This window comes from Mus caroli, unplaced genomic scaffold, assembly GCF_978045245.1.
Source record: "Mus caroli unplaced genomic scaffold, Mus_caroli_1 scaffold_14, whole genome shotgun sequence".
NCBI classification, from domain to species: Eukaryota; Metazoa; Chordata; class Mammalia; order Rodentia; family Muridae; genus Mus; species Mus caroli.
The window spans coordinates 28,629,175-28,641,783 of record NW_028227269.1 but is presented as its reverse complement, the minus strand read 5'-3'; positions in this window follow the sequence as shown (position 1 = coordinate 28,641,783).

Below are 12,609 nucleotides of genomic sequence, written 5' to 3'. Positions count from 1 at the left end.
TGGTTTCTGTTAGTAAGATTCTTACATTTACCTTTCACCATCTGGTAATCTCTGGAGTTAGTTGTTATAGTTGTCTCTGTTTAGAGATTGTTCCTCTGGTGATTCTGTTAGCCTCTATCAGCAGACCTGGGAGACAGGCTCTCTCCTCTGAGTTTCAGTGGTCAGAGCACTCTCTGCAGTCAAGCTCTCCTCTTACAGGGAAGGTGCACAGATATCTGGCGTTCGGACTTCCTCCTGGCCGAAGATGAAGGCCCAAAACAGGACCTTTTCCCAGAAGCTGTGTTGCTTTGGCCTGTCACAGAAGCTGTTAGCTTCTGTAGTCCACACTCTCACCTGTACAGACTACTTTCGGTGGAGTCCGGGAACCAAGATGGCTCCTGCCGATGCTGAGGGAAAGCCCTCCCGGGCCAGACGGACACCTGTCCTCTGGCCAGGAAGGTGGCCAGATGTCTGGAGCCCGAAAAGGGCACTGCCTCAGAAACTCTGAGGCTCCCGCCTGTCCCAGAAGCTGTTAGCTTCTGTAGTGCACACTCTCTCACCTGTGCAGACTACTTTAGGCGGAGTCCCGGAACCCAGGCCACTTTAATTATAATGGAGAACAAAATCAGGTTGGGAAAAGACCACTTGAGAGATGACAGTTAGGGCTGTAATGTAATAAAACCTGGGGGAGGCAGCTCTGTAAGGTGTCTCCTGAAGTCTCAAAAACGGAAGGAAACATTCTGCTTATCTAGCCAAAGACAGTGTTGTTTGCACCAATCATATCAGACTTTCATGGAAATTCACTCTAATCATGACATTGTACCAGTTACAACAGTACTTCTATAAGTCTCCCAGGGAAACCATTGCCCCCCCACCCCCCCCTCAAGGTAGAAATAATTTCATGGTCAATTAGAGTTCAGAGTACAGAACAAGCCATGTTATACACATGTTGCTTGGGCTGTGCTTCGAGGAGTTAGAATCATGCTTGACAGCAAGCAGCTGTGGTTATAGTGTAGCCGATGTAGGTTATCCATAGAGTGTACAAAATTGCCAGGCATGACAACATAGGGTAGTTTGGCTAGATGCTTTACTGAGATTCCTTTGCTCAAGGTATCCGAGGCAACTGGGAAGAATACAGCTGTTCATTAGGAAAGTCAAACTGCCCTAGCTTCTGATATCTTAGCTTATGCAATAAAATGATATGCATCAAAAGAAGCACCTAAAATAAAGATTTGTCAGCAAAATTAATACTAATTTAAACATTACTTAGCAGTGTCTCTGCAGTGTGTAACTTCTGCCCAGTGTTCCAAGGAGAGATGGGTCTCCCCCCTCCCAAGTCTTTCAATCTTATTTTCAACTCCAAAGACCTGAATGCATAATAGGGCTGTTTTTTTCCCCCATGGTTTCTGACTGTTTTTAGCCATAGGAGATACTGAGTGGATATAAAAACAGTATGAAGCTGGATGCTGTCTGGCTAGGTTCATCATGATGGGTGACTGAGTCTGGATGACCCTCTATACTGGGCATCCAGCTCTTTCATGGACTAACTATTAATATGGTGCTCCATCCCATGGGACTTTTTTCAACACTGTCCTTTCTTTCTAAAGAGGTAATTGTACAGGCTTAGAACCTTTGTCTTCGGTCAATCAAGTTTGAGAAAGCTAACTCTAGTATCCGCAAGGAAGTTGAATACAATGCACCATTTCTCTGTCTGGAGAATTTCAGATAAGCACGGGAGTAGATAAATACTGTTTTTATTCCTCAGAGGGAAGAGGGAAGAGTTTGTAGGTCCAGTGAACTTGGTAGATATCAGACCTGGGGTGGTCAATGGGAGCCTAGAGGAGACAGAGCTCGGAGGCTTCCTAATAGTCTTGCCGGCAAATCTTTAAGCAAGGCAAGGTTCATGGAGAAGCTGTGACCACAGTTCAGAAGTTGATAACCTGAGGACAAGAGAAGAATTGTGACTTTTTGTGACAGCTATAATAGAGGTAAATTATATCCATGGCAAGTTGTTCAACATTGGACTGCATGCTTTAAAATTGGGACTAAAATAGAATGCATCCCAAGAGTACAGGCAGCATTGGTTCCTTAAAGGATCGTGAAAGAACTCTTCTGCTTCCAGTGAAGGTACTCAAAGAAAGGGGGAGGGGAATACAGAGGGATGGGGAGGGGAAGATAGAGGGAGAGGGAGGGGAGGGGAAGATAGAGGAAAGGGAGGGAGAGAGGGAGGGGGAAGGGAGAGGGAGAGAAAGAGGAAGGGAAGGGGAGGAGACAGGGAGAGGGAGAGGGAGAGAGATTGGCCTGGCCTGGCATTTAAAACCTAAAAGTACACACACACACACACACACACACACACACACACACACACACACCAGTGGTACACTTCCTTCATCAAGGCCACACCTGCTAATCTTTCAACTCTTTCTCAAAGAGTTCCACTCTCTGGTGAATAAGCATTCCAATATATGAGCCTATGGGGTCTATTTTAATTCAAACCACCACACCATGGATAAGCACCTAAAATAAAGATTCTTATCTGAAAAGATCCACGTCTATGATCTTATAGGGAAACTAGCAGGTCTTGCAAACCTGCTTCCTCAGTCACTGCAGAAAAGCAGGTCTCAGCCTCACACTACTCAAGATCAAACAGGGGCCTGATTGCCTGGCCCCTGTTTCCCTACCTTGCTGGGTGGAGAGGCCCTATCCCCTGTACAGTCAACTTATTCTTAGGTCATACAAGACCCACATTTGGATGACTGGAATGTACGTAGACAAATGGATTTTTATTTCCTTATTGATGGAGAGTAGAAGCCACCTCTAAAGCATTTCCCCAAGCCTGAGGAGGACTAGCCACATCCTGGGGCATAGAAGCTGTGAATAAGTCTGTGAATGAAATTAGCTTAAAGGAAGCAGACATGGCTTATGACCACGATGCTCTCCAGACTCCATGACATCCCCAAACCTTTAGGGCAGCGCATTACTGAGCCATACGGTATCCTCCTAAGCAAGAAGCCCAGGACGACCAGCACCTTCTGCCTACTCAACCAGCTTGTCCATGGACAGAGCCTTTCAAGGTTGCAGGGGATCCACTGAGACTTTGATTCTGTCACCAAAACAAGAGCCCTGTGTTGTGGTGGTCATGCTCTATGCAAGACAAACTCGAATATTCTTCTCATGGACTTCTGAACACCTCTGGGTTCTATGACTTCATCACAAAGAAGCCCCAGCTAGGGAATTTGACTCTCACCTCATCCAGAGTTTGTGCAGATCTGGCATCTGGTGCACATGCACACGTGCACCACACAATGTCTCCACAGCAAGAATCAGCAGTGTGCCTTATTTCAACTGTAACCAAAGCCAAAGGCCAGTTTGCTACCGCTGCCTGGGTCACAATGGGCAACAGATCCAGAATTTGGTCTCCTTTCCTTCATAATGACAATAGCCTAATTATACAGTGTGATCAAGCACTTGCAACATGTGCTATAATCTTTTTAAGCCAGACTAGATTAATGAGAGATTCTCAGGAAATAAAAATTCCACGGTATCAACCTGGCCTCAAGTGAGGACATTTCCAATCGCTTTTCTGACAGAGCCCCTGGAACCACAGGGAGTAGCTGTTACTGGCAACAGAGGCTGTTCACAAGGTGAAAGGAATCTCCAGGGATCATGAGCAATGGCACAGTGCTCTATTTTCTGTGTCCCAGGTTAATATGTAAAGTTAAAGAGATAGCTGACCTGCGGGATTTACATCTGACAAACAATCCATTTCCTATGTACTTTGCCATTACTAGCGTTCAGTGTATGTCTCTTCTCTAGGAAAAATGTGTATAATATACCTAGAGAGGCATTGTACATCTATAGATGGTATCGAAAGTCTCTGTAGGCAGGCTCTATGTGTGTGGTTAAGCTGAGAAGTACATCCACTCAGCTAACAATTACATGTGTCGCCCTACCCATTCTTAAGTTTAGCCCTGGGACCGTGAGGCTTCTTACCCTAGCCTCCAAGGGTAGGGTCAAGAATTATCTAACTGATCCTGTGTTTTAACTCAAGGGCTTTTAAAGTAACAAGGGTTTAGAGTCTGTTTATAATTTATTTTTGAAAAATAAAACTATTTTTTTCCTACATACAAGAGCCAGAAGTAAACATCTCTGCCGTTTTTAGACTCTGGACAACCTGTTTGAGAACACAGTCTACAGGCTGCAAAATCATGGAGTCAGCCTGATCCCTGTCATCCCAGGGGAGCTGTGGTTCTCATTGCTTGTGACACCAGATATTGTCCTGCTATTTGTCATCTGATTCTTGGTGAAGGATCGTCCTGTTAAAATAAAAGTCACTTTGCAAGTACTAATCTCTTTATCAAAACTGTTTTTCTTCAAGGATAGTCAGAGAAAGATGGCTGGACTTGTTGGGTTTGTGAGGATTTCAGAACCAAAGGCAGACACAGTTTTCTAAGGACTAATGACACCTCAGTGTCCTTGATTGAAGGGGTAAGACTGAAGGGAGTCCTCAGTGGTAGGAACAGTGGTAGAGTGGGCTAGTGGGCATCACAGCTTGATGAAACCTGGGTCTACCTTAACCTGGACATGGGTACTTCTACAAAGCCAATACCAGAGAAAAGGGAGGAGGCGCAAAAGCTGCTTTGTGTTGTTGAAAGGTGCACAGTCAGCATGACTACTGGTTCCAGGTGATGTCATCCCTTTGCACTCTCACTGGGGCAGAAAGGCACAGGGTCATTGCAGGGGATCTCAGCAGTGCCCTCTCTGCACTCTGGACAGGTTGCTGGCAGATTTGCACACTTGAAGGCTCTTTCCCAGGCATGTCTCAAGATGAATCTGCTTGCAATTACAGAAGGATCTTATAACCAGGCAGATCCTCCTCTTGAGCCAACAGGCTGCTCTTCAGCTCCCACGGTTATTTAAGAGTGAAGTCTCTTGGACTTAGTAGATGACCCTCCAGAACTTCAGCCTGGGATCCTCTAGGCTCAGGCTCTTAGTGTCTTATATTTCTGCCTTAATTTATCTGGTTTAACTGATAGCTTGGGAAAGAAAAGCAGCTGACAGGAAACGGCTGACAATGAGCTGTTATCCCACCGTGAGAACAGTAGAGACGAAGTGGGAATATTGCAATTTCAACTAATACAATGAAGTTCTCAAGACCAAAATGTCTACCTGTCCTATAAAGTCACTTTCTACTTTCTTATCTCTTACCAGTGGGTAAATCATATGGCTTACAAATGTGGGGATTCCTAGAAGTTACTAATTACTGAGCATGAATCAAGCAGCCAACCAAAATTTGTCAGAGAGTATACAGTTAACATGCCTGACCAGCCAAGTGATGTGTCTTGGCACAATTTTCTCTTTAATTCATTTTTCAAATTCAAAGTCCAAATTACTTACTATTAATGAAGATTAATTGATCCTGTGCCATTTCTCAAGAACAGAAGGACAGTTCTACAGGATACTGGAGGGAAGTGTCCTAGAGAGGTAGGTGTTACTCTATAAAACAATGCCCAGCAACGAGTCCCAGGCCTTCCCAGATCAGATCAGCATTTCCAAATGCAAACAAGCTGAGTATGGTACAGAAGCATATAAAAGTCTAAAGTAAGCAGGAGCTACCCACGTGCTCTATACCATTAAGTGTGGGCTATACCAGGATAAAGAAAGTGAAGTTGTCCTCAAGGGCCTTGGGATTTGGAAGTCATAGGAGCAATCCATACATATCAGTGCTGTGGCATCTTTAGATAGAGGCCTCCTTTCTCTCCATGGAGAAAGGCCATCTTACTAGTGCCCGAGAGACTTCCACAAAAGGCAATTTGCCCCGAATTCCAGAGGGACAACTGCAATTGTCTGCTCAGGGAAGAACACCCAGGCATGAAGGTGACTGGGTAAGGGCTGCAGGCAAGGAGCTCCCATGGGGACATGTAGCAGACAAGCCAAGAAAGCTAAAGCCCAGCGGATGGGCTGGCTAGGGTCACTGATTTGCGCTCTGCTGTTGATTTATGTTACGGGAGTGCTGTGTTTCATGAGTATTGGCACCAGAAGCTACCTCCTTTTTTTATTTGAAGGTGAGAAACGGAGCTTCCAAGTGGCCCTCTGTCCTTTGCAGTGTAAGACTGAGCTGGCTTCATAAACGGACTTGAGGAACATCTGTCTTCCTTGTCACTGTGTGTACAGGATGGGCCTCATTCATTCTCTCTCTCTCTCTCTCTTTCTCTCTCTCTCTCTCTCTCTCTCTGTCTCTCCCTTCCCCTCTCATTTTTTTTTCTAGATAGGGATCTTTTCATTCTGTCCTGAGGGCCAATGCATCTGCCTTCAATGTCTTAATTTGAGAGATCCCCCCATTATGTGTTAAGTGGCTGAAATAGAAAGAACCTTGCATGTATATGAATCATTTCCTGTCTAATTTGGTTAGCTGTGTTCCTCAGGAATTTCTCTATTTCCATCACAGAATACATGTGGGCCCACATTTTCTAGTTAAAATACCAGAGCTATGGAAAAGTACCATCTTCCATTTCTGAAATTGATCTTCGGCATTTTCTCTCTATAGAATGATAGGTTTTGCTATAAAATTATTAACTTTATTAAATTTTTAAACTACCCTTTGGGCTAGGTGGTGGTGGTGCACTCCTTTCATCCAACACTCAGGAGGCAGAGGCAGGCAGATCTCTGAGTTCGAGACCAGCCTGATCTACAGAGGGAGATTCAGAATGCCAAGCCTACACACACAAAAAAAACTTGTCTTGGAAAACAAAAACAAAACACAAACAAAAAAGGAAAAAAGAAATGAAATAAAACACACACACACTCAGAATGATGCCCTCCAGATCCATCCATTTGCCTAGGAATTTCATAAATTCATTCCTTTTAATAGCTGAGTAGTACTCCATTGTGTAAATGTACCACATTTTCTGTATCCATTCCTCTGTTGAGGGGCATCTGGGTTCTTTCCAGCTTCTGGCTATTATAAATAAGGCTGCTGGATATTAGCCCAAAAACTTAGCATACCCAAGATATAAGATACAATTTGTTAAACACATGAAACTCAAGAAGAACGAAGACCAAAGTGTGGACACTGTGCCCCTTCTTGGAATTGGGAACAAAACACCCATGGAAAGAGTTACAGAGATAAAGTTTGGAGCTGTGAAGAAAGGATGGACCATCTAAAAACTGCCATATCCAGGGATCCATCCCATAATCAGCTTCCAAACGCTGACACCATTGCATACACTAGCAAGATTTTGCTGAAAGGACCCAGATATAGCTGTCTCTTGTGAGACAATGCCGGGGCCTAGCAAACACAGAAGTGGATGCTCACAGTCAGCTATTGGATGGATCACAGGGTCCCCAATGGAGGAGCTAGAGAAAGTACCCAAGGAGCTAAAGGGAACTGCAACCCCATAGGTGGATCATTATTATGAACTAACCAGTACCCCAGAGCTCTTGTCTCTAGCTGCATTTGTATCAAAAGATGGCACTGGAAAGAGAAGCCCATTGGATTTGCCAACTTTATATGCCCCAGTACAGGGGAATGCCAGGGCCAAGGGGTGGGGGTGGGTGGGTGGGGGACTGGGGGGGGGAGTGTATTGGGGACTTTTTGGATAGCATTGGAAATGTAATTGAGGAAATTACCTAATTAAAAAAAAACCCACACACACACCCCCTACCATTTGCACTGCTGATTTCTCTGTTTTTAGGACTAGTCTATCCTTACATACATATAGAATCTTAGCTGAAGTGATATAAGCAAAGACGGGGTGGGTATGAGGCTGGTGCTACTGGTAGAGAACACAAAATTTTGCTGAGAAAGATGAGCTTTGAATTATATTTGACTGTGTGGTAGCCACAGTTAATATAGTATACCTTTCAAATTTTCTAAGTGAGTTTTCAACGTCTTTAACCTACAAAAATAGATAAACTATGTCTCACTTTGATTTAATCATTCTATTTATACCCATACGAGATGATTATGATTTGTCAATTAAAGTGTAAAAGGCAAGAACAGTAATTCAGGAACTTATTTCTAAGTTGAAATTAAAACAAGCTGCTATATGTGTTGCAAACAAGGCCACAGGAAGGTAAAGAATATAAAGAGAGGGACCTGCAATAATAATAAAAAAAATAATAATAATGATAACAATAATAAAGAGAGGGACCTGCAATAATAATAAATAATAATAATAACAATAATAATAATAAAAAAGAGAGGGGTCTGCAATGTGCCTAGAATGTACTTTACAACTGCAAGGCGAAAGCAAAGACAGCATTGCTTAAAGTAAAAATGCAAAAGTTACGAAAAGAATTTTTATAAAAGATGGCATCAAGATTAAACTTCAACACGAATAAGAAATTGACAAGGTAACAGGTTAGCCTTTGAAAATGTGTTTAACACCATCAGTCACAGGAAAATGTAAGAGGAAATCAGTGTCCTTCTTTCTTAGGAACATTGAAGCCTGATAAAAAAGAGACTGGTATGGTGCCACGAGACTCAGACACTGGCGCTCTCATGCCAGGAGACTGCCTCTAGCACTTGTCAGTGCTGAAAATACTCAAATCCTATTGCTCCAATATTTAGCAGCTCTGAGGAAGCTAAGAGAAGATCAAATGGCCGTGGGAATGTTCATGTAATCATGCACAACAGGGTTAAATCCTCAAACTCACAAGAGCATCAGGGTTTATTATTGGTGGATTTGTTAAACTGTTAAAAAGTTTCAAAAGAACACCACAGAGGAACACATGTGTCAAATACTAACGTAGTGAAAGATTTGTAGTCTTCCTCCTGAAATTTCAAACAGTGGTCAAAATTTACAAAAATATATTTTACAATATATACAAATATTAAAACCATATTGTACATCATAAATATACAAAATTGTTGTCAAAAAATAAAATAGAGTAAAAAAATGTCAATGGCTATATAAACAACTTAGATGTCACTCGCTCTTATTTTATCAAAAATCTATAGTGAAGAAAAAAAATGACATCAGCCTTCAAGGGGACTCTTAGGGAACAAGGACCCCAAGGTATTATTGTCTCTAGCACTGCCAACCTGCCCTGGGCTGGGACCCTGCCTGGTGTTTCTTCCTGCTGCTTGAGTACTAAATATTTCATGGACTGGAGTAATAGGAGAAATAAGAATATAGAAGTAGAACCTGGAGAGCAGGTTTAGTTAACGTGAGACTACAATCAGGGTCCTTCTGTCTAAGGTCCCTCTGTCCATCCCTTCCTGCACTTCTGTGTTCAATCATCGATATGGCTCTGGAGCAATTAAAAATTTTAGAATTTCTAGGTCTATCATGAAAATTACCAGTAAACCAATACAAAATGAAAACAAGATTAATCATTTTTTTGTAAATGAAGCCTCTGTAACCTTGGTGGTAAGAACACCACAATTGTAATGTGAGCATGACATGTGCCACAGTAATAATTTAATTGGTAATTGTTTTTTATTCCTTGTCAAATTTAAACTAACTTCTCTGTGAGTCCTTAGCACGATCCTCCTCAAGGACCAAGCACTAAACTGCTCAGTCTTGCAACATCATGTCTCATGTCTTGAAGTCTGCTAATTTGAAAAATGTGAGTCTAGGGCTCACGTGCCACTAAAACATGGTCACCGACTCAGGAAAATGACAAATAGCCATTTAGGAGAAAAGTTGTCATCAGACCAGCAAGGAGGAAAACACATACACACACAATAAAAACATATGTCCTATTCTACTTCCACCCAAGGTCTATGTGCTAAAACCAACCAGCCAAGCAAGCAAGCAAGCAAGCAACCAACCAACCAACAAACAAACAAACACCAATCAATCAATCAAACAACAGAGAACCATGGCTCTATCTCAGCAGTTCATTTCCAAGTGTTGCTAAATAGAGGTCACAGGAAACAAACCAAAGAATGGAAGAAGCCTTCATCAAGGGTAAGAGAGGACACTGATCATCCCTCCACAACTTGCTGTGTGAAGCTCCTGGGGCAGGCCTCCAGAGCTCGGTTTTTGGTTCCAGAGTTCTGTTGTCACTATTAAATCACTCACATCCTTTCCATCCTTGCCATAAGACTTTTAGGAATAGTGCCATTTATGTCTGCATAGAAAACAATACATCTCAAGTTCTCACTCGGCATTATATCTGTAATTCACTGTCATGTAGTCCACAAGACACTGGCCAGAATACACGTGTTAGTGATGCTTTGGGCAAGGAGGTAAGATGATATGGACTTTGCTCTGGATCAAACTCTAGGAGTCTGATGCCATGGGAACATTCTGGGACATACTTGGGAAAGGAGTCATGGTTTACCCTGAGAAGAGGAATCCAATTGTCCTACTCAGTTCATGTGTCTGCTGTAGGAATGACAATCTCAATGGTAGAGAGCAAGACCAGGGCAATTCCCCATCACAGAATAGCCCCTGGTAGACTACCTTTCCACAGAAATGAGTCCACATTGGGACAGTGACACATATCAATAGAGACAAAAGCAGGCCATGATGTTGATCTCCTATTTCCACCCTGCATCCTTTCCAGTACCATGTGCAAGAATTCACATGAGCTTTCACATACTAGAACCAGGTCATGACACTAAGTCAGCTCAGGACAAGAGAGACACTGGGAGAGTGCAAGACACACATCTCCTAGAAGTTACAGACAGAGCAAATAAACTCAAGTGCAAGGTCAGGGGTTGTGGCATCCTGTGGAGAACAAGGGCCCAGGCCAACCCATGCCCTTTCTTAGTTCATTGCTTAGCATGTAGAGTGGTCCATTATCCCCACATCTACACTCACAGTGCATATGTCCTATTGCCTTCTCTTGTCCTCTCCATCTTTATGTACATCCCCTCCCTTTACATAGTCATCTTTCTATTTAATATCTGATATAGAAATTCATCCCTAATCATAGGTGCATAAGCCACATGAAAGAAACTTAGCAGATGGTACACATGTGTATGTGTGCTATATATTTATGGGTATATATATTATATAATATATAATAAAAAAGAGACTATCAATTTGAGAAGGAGTTGAAGGGGGACATGAGAGTAATTTAAGAGGTCACAGAGAAGGAGGGAAGTAATATAAAGTATATTTTAATCTAAAATTTTAATAAAAGTAAAAGTTAGAGAATGTAGATATAAGAGAAAACATGTAGTGTTTATATTTTTGAGCCTGGCTTGTTTCATTTAACATAACAAATGCTATTCTTAAATCTGAACACAGCTAGATGGTTACATGAAGGGAACATTTTTTTCCTAGATGACATATAGTATGTGCCAGAAATAAATATATACTTTCAGTGATTACCAAGACACCAGAGAGCTGAGCAAATTCCAAGAAGCAAGAGTGGAGAAATTTTGTATAGTCTGTGACCAAGAAAGTCTATTCCTTATGGTATTTGCAGGCCCAATATACTATCCAGAAGCATTTGAAGAGATGTACCCAATGTGTTTGTAATCTAGCTAGACATGCTGGACAGTTCCTGAGGTTAAGACCAAGTGCACTTCCACTTTCAAGAATAAGGAGTTGGTGGGAAGCCAACTCTTGATGCTTGGCTGTGCATGGCAATGCCAGTTCTGGAGCATTGAGACAATAGCAGGTTTCTGAAGTTCTAAAGAGATTGAACAGATGACTGGTACCATCATGGTGCAGGAAAACAAGAGATAAATGATAGAATCTATGCAATGGACCAGAAAGAGATGTTTATTCTCACAGGGCGGGGGGCATTTTAACTGCATGTATTCTATAGGAGATGTGTGTTCTCCATAAATGAATAGAAACAAACAGATGTGGGCATATATACCAGGCAAGTTAGTCTGAGATCACAGCAGAGCATAGAGCATGGCTACAGATAAAGGGGAAGCTCATCTACAGCAGGGAGAAAATCACAAACATACCACAACCCTAAGCCATTCAGCTCGTGTTCCATACAATAGGCACTGTTGGGCAAAAGGGAGTTGGAAGATATGCAATCTGCAATTGTATTGTGTAGCTTTAAAACATCTCTCAATAGCTAACACTTTAAAGGCACACCATTTAGGTAAGACATAAAAAGGTTGAACATTCTAAGAAAAACAAAACAGTATAAATTACCAGGGCAACATAATAAAGGAAAATCATATGCATTCATACAATATTTATTAAAATTCAGTCTCTAACCATAATTGATGAAACACAAAACAGATCTGGACAGTGAGGAATAAAGAATAATTCTACAAAAACCTACAGCACAGTTGTGGTTTGTGCATGTTCAACAGTCTAGCCATAGACAGAGATAAGAGCAGAAAGGTCCACACTACTGCCAGTGGTTTACATCATCCAGAGATCGAACACAGGGTAAAACAACAAGAAGAATAATGAAAGAGCTTTTACATAGAGATCATATTAATGTACGTACATATGTGCCTGTCTGTCTGTCTGTATGTATGTATGTATGTCCGCACCAATAAAGTATACAGGCAAGTTAAAAACAGTGACTGAATTTAGCAAGACACTGAATAATCAACAAAGCTATTAATTTTATACATACCAACAACATACAAAAGAAAGCAAAGTATGAAAGATAACCATCACAATGGCATGAAAATCCAAGTCTTAGAAATCCACCCAACAACAATGAATCAAGTGTTCATGGAAAACTCCAGAG